Below are 14,250 nucleotides of genomic sequence, written 5' to 3'. Positions count from 1 at the left end.
TGGAGAATGACTGTGAAAGCCCAGTAATAAGTATGTGGTGTCAGTGAGTTACCGTCCTCTGACGTCCCTGCCTTGTCATGGCGGGACAGATTGCATGCTCTAATGATCCCCAGAGTCTGCGTCAGCGGGTGCTTTTTGCTACTGGTAGGTTCAACCATGCGGATTGGTCTGTGCGGGAGGGGCCAGATAAAACAGACACTCTGGTCCTCCAGGTTGGAGGTTAGGCACAGGGCTAACAACCCTGTCCCATAAAAAACAAAATATGTTACAGAAACTGCGACAGACAAATCGACCATTACTGTGTGTGATAGCCTTCAGGAGTCAATGACCTGTATGACTGCCAGTGATGAAAACTGAAAGGAAGCCACTGGCATGAAGACTGAGGTGGTCAACACCAAGACAAAAACTGAACTTCTTTTTTGGAACATACGGACAATGTATGAAACAGGGAAGCTAGCTCAGGTCACAGAAGAAATGAGATGCCACAGCTTAGACATCCTGTGTGTCAGCGAGAACAGATGGATGGGATCAGGAAGATTAACAACAGTCTTGGGAGAAACTTTGCTGTTTTCTGGAAAGGATAATGGACAACAGCATGAGGATGTTGCCATCCTTTTGAAGAAGGAAGTGGAGCATTCCCTGCTTGAATGGAAATCCATCAGCAGCAGACTTATGAGAGCCAGACTGAAAGGGAAACATAAGAATTCACTGCTATGCTCCGACAAATGACAGTGATGAAGAAGTAAAGAACAAATTCTACCTTACACTACAGGTGAAGTTAGAGAGTACCACGCTGCGACCTATCATCATGGGAGACCTGAATGCCAAGACCAGTAAGGACCACATAACAATGACAGAGCAATGGGAAGACATGGATGAAACCATGAATGAAAATGGAGAATGGCTTGTTGATTTCTGTAATATGAATGACCTAGTCGTTGGTGGAACCCTATTTGAACATCATGAAATTCACAAGCTGACATGGTGTTCTCCAAATGGCAGAGATAAGAACCAGATTGACCATATCATGTGAGCGACGCTCACTGACAGATGTGAAAGTGAGAAGGGGTGCAGATTTTGGCAGCGACTATCACCTTGTGACAGCCTCCATCAAGCTAAAACTGAGAAGTGTGGGTCCACCAAACAAGGGACATAGACGTGCTATTGACAAGCTAAAATCCCTTGAAATACAGAAAACTTTCATTCTGCAGTTAAAGAACAGGTTTCAAGCACTTGCAGACCTTACTGAAGAACAGGGGGAATGCAGATGAGGAGATCAACAAGAAGTGGGACAAAATAACAGCAATTTATAAACAGAGCAGTGAAGCCTGTCTAGGCTACAGGCAGAAGAGAAGGAAGGAATGGATTACACTCAGCACATGGAACACCATAGAAACCAGACAAGCCCCGAAGAAAAAAGTTTTAGACACAAAATCCCGGAAGCTAAAGGACAAATATCACGAGCAGTATAGCAAAGCACACTGCGAGGACAAACACCTTGTGAGAGTGGACAAATGGCATTATATTGATAATCTGGCAACACAAGCAGAGGATGCAGCTGCTCATGGTGAACAAGAAACCATCTACAAAATGATGTGGCTTATCAGTGGTAAACGGCAGACACCAACAAACACTCTTATCAGGAACAAACAAGGACACTTACTAACAACTGAAAAAGAACAAGAAATACATTGGACAGAGCATTTCAAAGAATTGCTGAACAGGGAACCACCTAAAGAGGAAACAAACCTCCAGGAGGCAGAAGAAGATCTTGATATCAACACAGATACCCCAGCTAAGGAAGAGATCATTCAAGCCATCAACTCCTTAAAAAATGGGAAAGCTCCTGGTGAGGATAACTTGAATGCAGAATTGTTCAAAGTAAATCCTAAATTCGCAGCATCTACCCTGGCCCCTGTATTTACATCAGTCTGGGAAAGGGAAAAAGTGCCAGATGAGTGGACCAATGGGATTATAGTGAAGATACCAAAGAAATGAACTCTTTGCCCATTGTAATAAATGGCATGGTATCACACTTTTATCTGTGCCAAGCAAAGTACTGTATAAGATCATAGTCCAGCATGTATCGGGGCAGTTTTCAGAAAAGAACAAGCTGGTTTTTGGAAAGGGCATGGATGCACAGACCAGATCTTCACTCTACAAAACTTAATAGAACAGTGCTTAGAATGGCAATGGCAACTCTGCATAAATTTCATAGACTTTGAGGAGGCTTTTGATAGCATTCACAGGACCAGCCTATGGCACATTCTGTGGGCATATATAAGTCCTTTCTGTATAATTGCCATCAAAAGCTTCTATTTCAACTTTCCATGCAGTGTTGATCACAGTGAGCTCTTTTTTGTAGTCAAAAGAGGAGTATGTCAAGAGTGAGTCATATCTGTAATCCCTTTCAACATTGCCATCGACTGGGTAACGCGGCGTGCAACAGTAGATATGTCAAGAGGCATTAAATTGATACTCTTTTCATCCCTTGAGGACCTGGACTTCACAGATGATGTCACTCTCCTATCACATACCCAACACAATATACAAGAAAAAACAACTCGACTCAATGCATTCAGCCATCCGGGATCCCAGCCACCGGCCCCGCTCAGCCCGCTGCCAGCCTAGGCGAATGGAATGCCCAGCCGGCAGCAGGCTGCGTGGGGCCGGTGGTCAGGACCCCAGCTGGCAGGAGCTGGTGGATGGAACCCCAGACTGGCAGCGGGCTGAGCGGGGCCAGTGACCAGGAGCTGGTGGATGGAACTCAAGACCCATAGCAGGCTGAGCTGCTCAGCCCACTGCCAGTCTGGGGTTCTGTCTGCCAGCCCAGCTCAGCCCGCTGACGGTCTGGAGTTCCTTCCACCGGCTCCTGCCAGCTGGGGTTCTGGCCATTGGTCCCGCTCAGCCTGTTGCTGGCCTGGGATATTAGCCGCTGGCCCCGCTCACCTCACAGGTGGTCTGAGGTTCCAGCCACCTGGCCCCCTGCCAGCCGGAGTTTGGGCCTCCAGCCCTGCTCAGCCCTGCTGCCAGCCTCTGGTACCAGCAGCCAGCCCAGGGCTCTGCTCCTGGCCTGGTCCCAGCGCTCTGCAGCCCTTATCACTACAATTAGCTTAAAAACTTGAAAACTTAAAAACTTTGTATATTATAGTAATAGTTAAAACATGTATAATGTTAATAAATATATGTTTGATTAAACAAAATAGTTGTAGATACATTCCTGTGCTTAATTTGTGTTTTTGATGATTTACCTTCCAAAAAAATCTTGGATGTCTCACATCCAAAAAAAGCGTATCTCGCACCCCCAGGTTAAGAACCACTGCACTAAACTGATAAGATCTGCATTTTAATTTAATTTTAAATGAAGCTTCTTAAACATTTTAAAAACCTTGTTTACTTTACATACAACAATAGTTTAGTTATATAACATAGACTTATATAGAGAGACCTTCTAAGAACGTTAAAATGTATTATCGGCACGCAAAACCTTAAATTTGAGTGAATAAATGAAGACTCGGCACCGCACACCACTTCTGAAAGGTTGCTGACCCCTGGTCTACACAGTATACTAAGACAGGCCTCCAGCTCAGGTTTGAGCCCACACCCTTCTTCTGTTTACATAGAAAGGATTGCCACTTGCTTTCCAGGAACCAGAAGTGGCCTCCTGGTTAAAATGCAGCCATCACAGGCACTGCCGGAGGAGAGCCATCTGGTGGATGAAGGGTAAGAAGCGACCCTGGAGATGAGGTCAATTACCCAAAGGAGCTATTTGCGGATGGCCTTGGGGAGCAGCCCTTTGCAGAACTGGCATCAGAATAAGCATGGGAGCAAGAGCTGGAGCCTGGTAGGTTCTGCCACCATATTGTTTTTCATTAATGTACGGATGGGAGGGATTTCCATTTCATGGGCCTATTAAGTTACTAATGCAACCTGTGGTTTTGTTATGTTTCTGTTCAAGGTAGAACCTGGCCCATTCCCCTAGTCCCCAACTTCCTGCTGATGCCACTTGGGATTCAAAATGGATGCCACAAAAAGAGAGAAAAGGTTGAACAAGCAGATATCATGAAACTTTTCCTAATTACTCCCTAGTTGGTAAAAATATGGGTTGGGGCTCCAGAATTAATAATCTCAAGTACCCCTCCATCTAATACAGGAGACCTGAACAATCAGCTATGCCTGCATTGTCCCAGGCATGTGAACTGAGTTCCCAAAAACATTGCTGTTATGAGTGCAAACAAAACCGGAGTGTGCATTTGGTCCAATGCTGGCTACGATACATGAATTCAAATGGCAGTGGAGGTTAGCTGTTTGCCTGTGTTAGGGCTCCTAATGGCTGGCAGAGTTAGGTGTGTGCATGGTTGCAGGATGCTAGTGAGGAAGCTGTACTGCATCTCCAGGCTAAATCAATATCTTGTTAATTTTATCACAAATTTTCACCCATTATTGGCTGGTGATGAAAATGAATGTATCATGGAGTAGGAACTCTAGACAGTCTGTTAGGTTCCAGGACAAGGCATTCTCATACTCATAATTCATGAGTCCCCTTCATTCTGAGATGCTGGTTGGTCACTAGATGCCTAAATATCTCTTTAGCATACATGGATGTCTGTCCTCTTCTGGTTTGAATCAGAAGTTCATGCTTCCGCTAAGGGACCTTCAGAATATCTGTTTTTCAGAGCTTGTCCTGACAGACAGGATTGAAAAAGCATAGCTAGTAACTAGGCCACTTGTTTGTTCCCTTTCCCCAACACCCCAGAAAAGATGGAGAGACTGAAATAATTTCAGTTGAATTTTGTATGAGTGCCTTACCATGATACACCTTGGTTTTCAGTGCTGCTCCAAAGAAAGTCTGAAATGTATGATGTGTTTGTGTGTGTGAAATAGAATACAGCCCATTAATAAAAAGTATAATAGTTTGACCTTGAATTAACACAGCCCTTTTCATGGAGTTGGAAATGTAATGTAATTTTTTATTCTGCTCAGACAATAACCTTCTCCTTTTAAGGTCCTTCCACCTCCACAGAGCGAACATGTGTCACAAGGAACCTGCTAGGACAGTGAAAGAGTTGGAGATGAGCTGCTGGGGGAGCTGCTGGATAAAACTGATTGGCAGACAGAGTTCCAGAATGAGCAAATGAAGTATCAGAAGGGTAAGGATGCACAGAGGGGAAAGAGAGACAGAGAGTCACAGGGTGAGGAGAAATTGGTAGACAGATTAATGGAGCATGACAGCAGGTTGAGGGAGGAAGATGGAGCACAGAGAAAAGAGCTATTTGAGCAAGTACTTGCACTCATGGATACCAGATTGCTTGTTTCAGTATCACATTCAGCTCCTGCCCCACTGCCTGAGTCCTCTCCATGCAATCGCACCCTACAGAGTGTGCGACCTTTGGACAATTCAGGCAGTGGCTGTACCACATCACAGCAATGAACTCAGCACATTGAAGAGACAAATGTATCCTGTACATTCACCTACTCCTGTCACAGCCCACAGGTGTGAAACATACCAGAAAGACCAAGGGGAACAGAGGGACAGGGTATACCCAAGAATAGCTGGACATGTCATTTGGGCACATGGACCTTTGACTGTTTTTTGGCACAGAGTTTGTTTATTGTGCTGCACAATGATGGCAGCTAGTTTGCATTTCTGGTTATTACAACGTATAAATACACATGTAAAATAAAATGTTGAATTTGTGCATAAGGCTGCAATAACAAGTTTTATTATTTGTGATAGTAAAAGTGGCACAAACATGGGGCATGTGATGATATTCATTAAACTTTAACTTCCAAAATAAAAATTTGCAAACTGTCTTCACAGTAATCCATAACCTGAATTACAGTGCATGGACAGTATTGATAAAATGTGTAATACATCTCCATATATTTAATGAAAGTGTAAATTCATAATACACAATACCAACACATTTACAAACATTTTCCCCACAGTTGCCCCATACCCATGCACAGCCTAAAATGTCATTTCATTTTCCCTCAGACTGGGACCATGCACAAAGCATCCCTGATTTTTGTTGTGCATATGGATCCCGCACCAGTCATATCAGGTGCACTGTCTGTCTGTGTGCCTGTTCAGATAGCCAGCAGTGTCTTGAATTCACTCCTGGTGAAACAGTTCCCTCTTCTCCTCACAGACATTGTGCAGATCACAACAGGACACAATAATGTGGACTGCATTGACAACACTGGCATTCAAATGGCTTTGAAGGGTTCTGCTCAAAAGATTGCCCAAAAGCATATTATGTACTCCACCATGACAAGGAGGAGATTACTATTGTAGACTTGTTCCTTTTAATACAAAATTTCCCTCCCTTTCTGTGTTTAATAGCTTTGGGCATGAGAGACAAACATAGAGGCAGTTCCTTAATTTATCTCAGCTGTTAAGCAGCAATCTCAGTGAAGCACAGCATGGGTGAGGCTGCAGGCTGGCCACATTTCAGAAAGGATGTTTGTAGGGAAAGACTTATCAGTAGGATGCAACAACCAGCTAACTTTTTTCAAGTAACTACCTTTAAAGGAAATTATCCATGGCTCAGAATACCAGCGGTACATAGTGAAAGTCAAAAGAGAAGGGTCATTGATAACTATTCACTTCAATAAGTCAGGAGCCTCAAATAGTATGTGTCATGTGCAATCAAAATCGCAAATGGCTGGATGATCCTACCTCATTTCATTGATTTAATGTGCACAGAATTAAAGGTCATTAGTGATACTGCAAAGACATGCACGTTTTGTTGATTGTTGTTAAATGGTGCACAATTTGTAAATCATAAAGACTAAGTGAGAATAGTTCTTAGATGTTTAAACCTGGCAATAAAGTCAGAAAGTCCATCCTTTGTATGCTATCTCTCTAGCTAGCCTAGAATTTTAGACAGCTGCCCTTTGCAGTAATAGCAGAGTGCTTTCCTGGTAAAATGAACAGCGACAGCAAAGTCCCCAGTGGACTTCTGCTTGTCCATTGTTAGGCACTTCTGTAACATCCCTAAGATTGAAGTGCATATATTAGGGATGATCACTACAGCTGTGGAGACCCATACAGAGTGGTAAAAGGAATAATATCAGTTTTGACACTGAACTTTGTATTTAAGCATAGACATGAAGGACCTTATTCTCACTTACACCAATGTTCCTTTACACCAATCTGAGGTTAGATGTAATGGATGTATATTTTACAGCCTCATTACACCACCAGAATGGTGTAAGGAGAGCACAATGTGAGAATCAGACCACTTTAATTTCCTATATTTTTATGTTAGTATTTAAAAGAGAGGGTACCGTGCTGTTGCATGTGATGGAGTCTGTGTTTTTTCAGACTACCTGTTAGAGCACTGGCTGAAGTGTTACCAATATGCTTAACAAATCTTGTCAGAGGAAATGCTTAGCCATGCTTGGTGTAATATTTTTAAAATGCCCTTCAAAGTTAAAGTTTGTCCAAAAAGGAGGCAAGGCACAAAACCTGATGCATGATATCTCTAGTTTGCATAGATATATCATGAAATTTCTTGAGATTTTTCTGTCTCATTGCATATACATCCCCCCATATGTGTGTGTAGCTATAAAATATGCGTACAGATATGGCAATAGGTGAAGCTGTCGTAGAGTGCATGCACATGTACTGTAACCACTAACACCATCCTTCAGATGAGACATTAAATCAAAGTCACTTCTGTTGAACTCTCTCCAGTGGAAACTTAGGCACAATGATTAAGCAGCTTGCTGAACTGAGGTCCTAATAATTATGGTCCCCTTTACTTGCACAATAACTACAGTTCCAGTATTCAACCCATTACTTTCGTAAAGTACTTTTGTTGTTAAAGAGCCCAAATAAAATTAAATTCTGTTCCCTTCTGTATATACATGGGTTAACTTAAATGGCTCTTTAGAACTGTCATAGTGTAGGCTCAGAACACCTGTTAACAATGGTATTTGTTATTGTAGAGCTATGCAATGAATTTGCATATTGTAGATTAACACTATCTGTAAGAAGAAGCTTTATGGTAAGTAGTTCTTGAGCTTGCTGAGTAGTTTCTCTGTAAACCTTATATCTCTGCTGTTTAATTTCATACAGCTATGGAAAGCATCCATAAGCAGGACACATCTGTTTTTATCACATATAGGACTTAAAAATAGCTTAGCCTTGTTTGTGTTTTTAGCAAGCAAATTGTTGATCCATAATGTGGAGTGTGAAGCCGCAGCCATTTGCTGTACACAATAGTATGTATTATTTGTCCTACAAAGTCAAGAACCTGCTATTTCCATGAGTGGTTCCTCAGCTACCATGTGGCCTATTTTATACTTGGATGTTAATTAGCAATTAGCTGACCTACAGTGATTATGTATGTAGAGGAAGGGAATTGGAAATCTATTGCTAATATTTAATTTATTGAGCAAACTCAGTAAATTGTCAGTTCAAAGATTAAAAAATCTAGATTCCAAACTTTGGATAACATGTTTATTCTTATTGGCCTTATTCAATATCCTGTTGTTTTTGGACTGCACTTGGTAAAACAAGCATTTTCTAATAAGTCTGTACCAGCCATTAAAAACTTATGACATTAATGTATAGTCGTTTATTCCATTACTTCTGCTCTTAAATGTAAAGTTAATTTTGTTATATAAATATAGAAAAAAGTATCACTGATGCTGTTATGTGAGCTGCTAATGATTCATTACACTGCTTGTTTAGTAATTGTTTCATAGACAGTCCTTTCAGGGTTCTTTCTCTGTGTGACAAATAGCAAATACCTTCTGCAGTTCAGAGGTGGTAGAAATAATGATCAGTGTAATACAAAATAACTCTCTTGAAGCACAAGGCTAGTGAAGAGATCTCCCTTGTGGACTCCAAAGAGGACAAACATTTACACAAAGATTATTAGTAACTATTTTAGTGAAGCGTTGCAACGATAGCCCCTTTGCACAGCTGGTTTTAAATTCTCTGCCCAGTTTAGTTTTGAATGTATCAAGCAATATAACTTCCATCCCTTTCCACAGGAAATTTCCACAGCCTAAGGTATGTCTACACAGCACAATAAACCCAGATTTCTGTGACCCGCACATGCAGACATGGTGTTTCCAAGCCCTCGCTTGAGCATCTGTACTGCAATGTAAATTCGAGCTTCACAACCATACTGCACTATGCAGACCCAAAGCAGAACTTCTGCAAGTGTATACTATAATTTCCCAGGGTTCTTTGTACCCTTGTCAGCTGAAGCCATTCTGGGCCTGTTTCACAGTGGGTTGTGGGAGAACATCTGTCTGTCCTGCAGGAGCTGACTGGAAGTGTTTTGGGTGCTACCGGAGGCAACTAGGAAGCATATTGTATGGAGCTTGGAGCATTGAGCTCCTAACACCTTGTGATTAAGGGAGAAGTGTGAAGGTATCAAAGGTAATTTATTGTGAACACAAAATGTGCCTACACATTTTATTTATTTAATTTTAACAGGGCAGATTGGAAAGAGACAGATGGGGAGCAGGATGCAGAAAAAGGCCACTTGCTGCTAGTTTGTACAGGACCATCTGTTCTTCAGAAAACATGCTGTATGTACATCAAGTTAAGATTTAGGTTTCTTACATAGTTGCAAAAAGCATAAAAATATGGACACACAACCATTTAAGTTCAAGTCCAGGTTGTCAGATTGAGTGTGGAGTCTGCCAAAACTATCCCATAATCCCCCGGAGCTGTGCTTCCCAGCCCTTCAATCCCAAATCTTGCCATTCACTTCCCAGGAAACAGAAGTGACCTCCTGGTTCAAATGCAGCCATCACAAGCTCTGTCGGAGGAGAGCCATCTGGTGGATGAAAGGTGAGAAGTGACCCTGGAGATGATGCTAGTAATAGAAGAGGCTATGCTGCCAGAGCACTTACAGCACAGCACCTTCTGGGTCTGTACTCAGAAGAGCTATTTGGGACTGGCTTTGGGGAGCAGCCCCCTTCAAAACTGGCATCAGGACACATAGGAGGCCTTAGCCAGAGCCTGGCAAGTTTTTGTCACCATGTTATATTTTGTTAATATACAGAGGGGAAGGATTTCCAACTTATGGGCCTATTAAATTACTAATGGAATCTGGGGTTGGTGGTGTGTTTCTGTTCAAGGTGGGACTGGGCCATTTCCCTAGTCCTCCATTGTCCTGCCAATACCAGTTGAGATTCAAAATGGACACTGCAAAAATTAGGAAAAGATTAAACAAGCCATTATCATGAAATGTTTTCTCCCTGGTTGGTGATAATATGGGTTGGGGGTCCACAATTAATAGCCTTACGTACCCCTCTCATCAAATACAGCACATCTTATAAACTGGGCACACCTGCACTGTCCCAGCATGTCTGTGAGGCACCAAAATCCTCACTGTTATGAGTGCAAACAAGACTGGGGTGTGGATTTGGTCCAGTGCTGGCTATAATACATGAATCCAAATTGCAGTGAAAGGTGGCAGTCTGACTGTGTTAGGACTCCCAATGCTGGGCAGCAACTTGGTGCTTGTAAGGAGGCTGTACTGCATCTCCATTCTAAATTAACACTATCCTGATTTTTATCACAAATTTTCACCCATTGCTGGCTGATGATGAAAGTGAACATCTCACAGAGTAGGAACTCCAGATGGTCTGTTGAGTTCCAGGAAAAGGCATTTTTATTAGTGCCACTTCTGTAAATCGTGAGCCCCCTCCATTCTGAGATATACTGGTTGGTCACTAGACTCCTAAACACCTTTTTAGCATATATGAATGACTGTCCTCTGCTGGCCTGGAACAGGAATTCATGCTTCCACTGAAGGATCTCCAGAATATCAATGCTTTTCAGAGCTTGTCCTTCCAGAGAGGATTGAAAAATCATTGCTAGTAACAAGCCCACTTGTTATGAGGGTTCACTTGAACCCTCAGAAAAGATGAAGAGGATGTAGAAATAATTTTATTTGAATTTTGTATGAACGTCTTACCATGATGTTTCATGGTTTCCAATGCTGCTCCTAGGATATCTGAAGTGCATGGTGGGTTTTCTTTTTGGTAAAATAGTACACAGACCATTAATAAATAGTATAATCTTTTGACCTTGAACTAAAGCAACCCCCTTCATAGGAGTTGTAATTATTTATCTTGCTCAGAGAGTGATGTGCTCCTTCTCTCTCCTTTCAAGGCCCTTCCATCTCCACAGAGCAGACACATGACACAAGGAACCTGGGTGTACAGACTAACCTATTGCAAGGAAGGAGGAAGCTGATGGCAGAGAGTGTTCCAGAATTAGACCACAAGTTTGGCTGATAAAGGTAACAGTATTGATATAATATACTTAGACCTCTGTGAGGCATTTGACTTCGTACCGCAGGACATTTTGGTTAAAAAACTAGAACAAAATTAAATTAATATGATACACATCAAGTGGATTAACAACTGGCTAACAGATAGGTGTCAAAATGTAACTGTAAACAGGAAATTGTCATCGAGAGGGTCTGTTCCCAGTGAGATCCCACAGTGACCGGTTGTTGGCCTTACGCTAGTTAAAATGACCTGTAAGAAAACATAAAATCATCACTCATAAAGTTTGCAGTTAACACTAAAATTCGGTAAGTGGTAAATAATGAAGAGGACAGGCCACTGATTCAGAGCAATTTGGATTGCTTGTAAACTGGGCAGAAACAAACAATATGCATTTTAATATGGCTAAATGTATACATCAAGTAATAAAGAATGTAGGCTATACTTACAAGATGGGGGACTCTTTCCTGGGAAGCAGTGACTCTGAAAAAGATTTGGGAGTGGAAGTAAATAATCAACTGAATATGAACTCCCATTGTCACACTGTGGTCAAAAGAGCTAATGCGATCCTGGGATGCATAAACAGGGGAATCTTGAGTAGAAGTAGAAAGGTTATTTTACCTCTGTATTTGACACCAGCGTGACTGCTGCTGGAATAGTGTGTCCAGTTCTGGTGCCCGCAGTTCAAGAAGTCTGTTGATAAAGTGGAGAGGGGTCAGAGAAGAACCATGAGAAGATAGCGATAGACTCAAGATGCTCAGTCTATTTAGCTTAACAAAGAGAAGGTTAAGAGGTGATCTGATTAAATTCTACATGGGGAATAAATATTTAACAATGAGCTCTTCAATCTAGCAAAGAAAGGTATAACATGATCTAATGGTTGGAAGTTGAAGCTAGACAAATTCAGACTGGAAATAAAAATGTACGCCTTAACTGTGAGAGTGATTAACCATTGGAACAGTTTACTAAAGCTTATGGTGGATTCTCCCCCACTTACCATTTTTAAAGCAAGATTGGATGTTTTTCAAAAAGTTATGCTCAAGGAATTATTTTGGTGAAATTCTGTGGCCCATGTTATACAGGAGATCAGACTAGATGATCACAGTGGTCCCTTCTGGCCTTGGAATCTATGAATGCATCTATTATCAGACAAAATACTGACCTTTGCAACTGCAATGATAGCCTGTATAAAAAGAAAGAAATATGTAAATGGTACCATGGATAGAGATAAGTGTAATAGAGAGGCATTAAGTGATCCAGGGATACCGTTAAAAACAAGTTTAAAATATTTATTTCAGAACAGAGAGTGATAACTGGAAAAGTATTCTTAGATCACTACCACACTCCAAAGAAATGCAGAGAAAAGTGAATTTTGGAATTAAATTTTATCATAAAGAACAGTTATGACACTTACCCATTTGGATCAAAGTTTCAGCTGCTTGCACGTTGAGTATGGTATATCCTATGACATCCTGCTTGTGTACTAATGAGCATGTGGATTGACAAATTGGATACTTACATGTGCAAATGGGTTGATGAACAATTACTTGATTTGTGCATGCACATTATTTAAAAGCAATCTCTCCTCACCCAGTCTAATGTAGCACCAACTTCTAGGGCTCTTGGGGAACTTTGGTGTCTCATCTATATCAATCTCTTTATGTTGTAGATGCCTCAGAGAAGGGAACTCCTCCTCATCTAAGGACTGAGTCTTCCATACTGTTGATACTTCATAATTAATAATTAATTAAATAGCAACATAAACAATGGATATCAAAAGGAAAAGTCTACCAAAGTAATATCGCTTCAAGAAGTTTCGGTTGCAATTTGCTAACAGGTGTTTAGTTGTGAGAGGTGAACTTCAAATGGTTTGGCCTTTGGGTTTGGTTCAGATGAGCTGCCAAATATTCAGAAGCTTATTTGAACTCCTTGGGTCTCCAGATAAAGGTAGAAATCTAGTTATAATCCCCTATCAGGCTTGGGCCACATAGTATTCTCTTTCTTGTGGAACCAGGAAGTGCAGTCCTGCAAAAGCATTAGGGCAATTGCCCCCAACCAACCTTATTTTTTTTTACATCTAAAAGATATAGTATGAGTTCTGAGTGAAAGTTCAGTGTAATTCGTAGGCCCTGATCCTGCAGACTCATAAGCAGGTGCTTCACTTTGTGTTCATGAGTAGTCCCATGAAATGAATGGGACCACTTACCTATGTGAAATTTAGTACTTGAATATATGTTTGCAAGATTGGAGCCTGAGTTGTTCTAACTGGTTCATCCATTGCTAGTTTTCCCCGATCACTTTAAGTTCCTCCATACCACCATATTACTTGCCAGTTATCTCTGTCACTCTCAGCTTTTTAGATAGGAGTTTGAAGTCAGCATGAATGGAACAGATAGTACTTCTGCTTTATGCAGTATAGATTATCTTTCATTATGTTCTTGAAGTTATTCAAGTTAAATTACATAGTCTGCTTCAGTACTTCTAAATATGAATCTTGAAATTACAGAAGGAACAGAAGTATTTGAAGATTTTTATCCTTAAAAGCAGTGTGACTGTCTCCAAATCCAGTGTTAGATAATAAGTTTAATAACATTCATTGATAGAAGATAACGTCTTCTTCTGTGCTTGCTTCCAAGTGTGAAAAATGTCCTTTATTTCTGTTGAGTTCAGTTTTATACTATAAATCAAATGTACATGAGTGAGATTTCTAAGAAAAAAATGCAACAAGTTTATAGTTAAAATGACTCTCTGTTGAACACTAAAGAGACAAAAGGGATGGTTATTTTTTAACATTTTTTTAAATTTACAAGTATAACAAATGTAAGGAGCTCTGTTTTACATTTTTATTACAATGAATTTAACACATTATCCTATTCAATATGAATAATTTAGATGGAGCAACAACCATGCATTCTTTGCCTAAAATACATTCAGGAATAAAAATATCAGACAAGTTACTAGATGTATCCATTAGAACAGGAG

At 40.9% G+C, this 14,250-nt stretch overlaps 1 long non-coding RNA gene across 1 annotated transcript; it reads left to right on the top strand.

The window, feature by feature from the left end:
• Positions 1 to 3,782: 3,782 nt before the first annotated feature.
• LOC115655535 lies at positions 3,783 to 13,121 on the top strand. The gene is made up of 5 exons (XR_004001404.1): positions 3,783 to 3,844; positions 5,006 to 5,150; positions 9,745 to 9,820; positions 11,150 to 11,279; positions 12,938 to 13,121. It is a non-coding gene; the product is annotated as an uncharacterized LOC115655535 (long non-coding RNA).
• Positions 13,122 to 14,250: the final 1,129 nt, after the last annotated feature.

The sequence above is a fragment of the Gopherus evgoodei genome, chromosome 7 (assembly GCF_007399415.2).
Source record: "Gopherus evgoodei ecotype Sinaloan lineage chromosome 7, rGopEvg1_v1.p, whole genome shotgun sequence".
NCBI classification, from domain to species: domain Eukaryota; kingdom Metazoa; phylum Chordata; order Testudines; family Testudinidae; genus Gopherus; species Gopherus evgoodei.
This window is presented reverse-complemented; position numbering and strand designations above follow the sequence as displayed.